This window comes from Arachis ipaensis, chromosome B01 (assembly GCF_000816755.2).
Source record: "Arachis ipaensis cultivar K30076 chromosome B01, Araip1.1, whole genome shotgun sequence".
NCBI lineage: Eukaryota > Viridiplantae > Streptophyta > Magnoliopsida > Fabales > Fabaceae > Arachis > Arachis ipaensis.
Genome location: NC_029785.2, coordinates 4,325,207 through 4,328,340, shown reverse-complemented (window position 1 = coordinate 4,328,340; position 3,134 = coordinate 4,325,207).

The following is a 3,134-nucleotide window of genomic DNA, read 5'->3' as shown; positions in this document are numbered from 1 at the left end:
ATAAAATGTGAGTTTAAGAATTATTTTGTAATATATTTTAATTAGAATTTATATGTTTGTGTGTAAGTTGTGTGCCCATGGGTGGCCCTTTGTGTTTAGACACATTAGTCAGATTCGAAAGTGAAAGTTAAACCCCACTAAACTCATTGTGCTTAGTTTGTTTCTATATGCTTATTAATTATTATATGTATTTTCAAATACATTTATATTGACAAGATTGCCCTAAAATCCAAATGAATTGAATGACTGCTACTACAAACTAACCAAGAGTCTAAAATCACTATGATGTATGTGCATAAAAGAGAGTTAAAAATGTCTCTAGAAAGTGAAAACTGAATGAAATGCTATAGTTGAAAAAGTTATTAACATAATTGATTTCTTATGAAATAACTTATTTAAAAAGTTTAATATATAGTGTACAATTCCTTCGTGACAACCAACTGCCTAGTTCCAATTTAATTATAGTTTAATTACAAACTTTTGTTTTATCCCACTAACAAACTAAGTACGAGAATTGATTTTTTGTTAGTTTATAAATATGAGTTTAATTTTAATATACTAATATATAAAATATTTTATGTAGTTATTTAATTACATTAATTCTTTTAGATAACTATAAAAAATAGTTATTTTTTATAATTTGATATTATGTAATTAGATGTAAATGTGAAGCTAACTTTTGGTGACTAATAGTACCAGACTAATAGTACCATGAAAATTGAAGTCTATTTAATTATTATCCTATCTAAAATAAAAAAAATTCTTTAGATGAGTACTATCTTAAAGAAAGCTCATAATTTTTATTTTATTTTACTTTTATTTATTTTTATTTTTTGATGTGCTTGTATTAAAAGGTGGATAAACATTGCTAACCAATATATTTAGAATTGGCCAAAATTGTACTATTTTTTTACGCTTTCTTTCAACAGATCCTATTCCTAGCATAGTTGATTGAACTAATTTTCTTGTATTTGTTTTAGAATTCATTTAAATCAATTTTAATTAATTTCTATAAAAATAAAAAATTGAAATATTAAAAAGAACAATTGAAGATTATGCATAAATTGAGACAAATAGTCTTAATGAAAAGTGTTTTTTATACCAAAAATAATATTAAGATATACACATATTAAATTTTGCAGTATTTGATACATTGTCTATCTAAGGTTTACTTACAATCATTCTTTTGTATATCGTTACAATTATAATTAAATATTTATTATGATAATTGCCCCAATAACCAACTGATCACGCACACTTGATATAATATTATGATTCTAAGAGCATCTCAATCACCTTTTTGCGTTTGGTTTGGTTTGAAGGTGAGGACAGTTATTGCTACCGAACCTATACCAACCACTCGGCGGACCACCAGCACAGGAGAGTACGTACATATCGGTAAAAAATAATAAAAAATTAATTTTGAGAATAAAAGATTAAAAGTTTTGAGTGTTTATAGTGGCGAAAGTTAGTGCATTTTAGGTAAAGTAAAGAGTGCAGTACTCTTTAAAAATTAATTTATTATAAAAAATTATCAGTAAATTAAATTTATTTATTATTATTATTATTTTTATCTATTTTTATTATGGGCTGAATAAACAAATTAACACTGACAAAAAAAAAATAATTCCCTCTTTTAACACAGGACTACCTTTACACCACAAAAGTACTTAGGAAAACTTGATCGAATTCTTCTATTACTCTGTTATTCTGGATGCGATGTCTTCAAACATCTTCACTGTTTTGTTTTGTTTGTTGGCGGTGTTTCCACTATCGTTCTGGTTAGTCACAGATTTTGACGCTCTTGAACCCACTCCCTTCCATTTCTGCCATGAATAACCTTCAAAGCCCAAAAAACCGCTGCCATAGAAGAGGAAGAAGCCTGTGTGTCGCCGCTACTGGTTGGCTAACTCCAAACACAAAATCGATTCTGTAGAAGAACCCCGGTCTCCATGAAGGCGCCGTAATTCTCAGATGACGACGCAGTCAAAACACAAAATACATGGCAGTTACAACAAGTCCATTATCTTTTATTTCAAATTATTTTCAACGTGTAAATGAAAAATTAAAATACAATTATATGTAAACAATTATTTGTATTACTTTTTTATTAATTTATTCAAAAAATAATTAAACTTTAAACTAATTGGTATAAAATATTACAAATTTATAAAAAAAAAATCTAAAATTTATAAAAAAATGGTTAATCTGATTAACAAGTTACCTTTTTTAAATTCAGACCATTCAAATAAAATATAATAAATAAAGAGTTCAGATTTAACAAATTAATAAGATATGTAGCATTCCATACTTAGCAAGGAGCGTTTAAGGATGAGCCGTTAATATTATATAAATCTAATTATAAATAAATTAATTCGGTATATGCATCGAGTACTGCTGGATAGTTTACTCGATGTTTGTCAAACTAATAAAATCTTTGATAGTTATAGAATTAATATATATAATTATTTAAATCTTTTATAGTGAGAAATATGATTTATTTATTCGTCTAAAAAATATATCCAAATGTAAAAACTTAGTATTATAGAGTTATTAATTGTTATTTTTTTTTGTCCACGATATCTCCCAATTCAAGAAGCTAAAGATTATTTTATCGCAAATCTGAATTCTATTTAAGGGTCTTTATTAATCGTTAATTTGTTACAAGAATACATTATATACATTATATTAATAAGCCCGCTAGATAATCAATAGAGAGTCCAGCCAACTCCTGTCAACTCTCATTGGGCTAGACTCCTAAACCCATTTCATCAGAAAAGTCACATTTCTAATTACCCATAGTAGACTTAATTCACCTCAATTACCTATAGTAAACCTAACTAATCCTAATTTTAACCGTTCAACAACACCTCCCTCCAGAACCCGACAGCAGCCCATCCAACCTTCTTCTTCGTGCCTGTTTTCATTGCCAGCATCAACCTTAGTCAGCGCCGCCGGCACTATCATTGACGAGCAACTGCGGGTCTTCAGGAGATCAACGCAACGCCACCACTACTGTTGCATGTCACCATCGCAACTCCGCGTGCTCTACCTCCACGCACGTCGCGTAAGACTTCTCCATGTCCCGCGAAAGCACCACCATCCCACTTCATCTCGTATACCTGACCAACCCC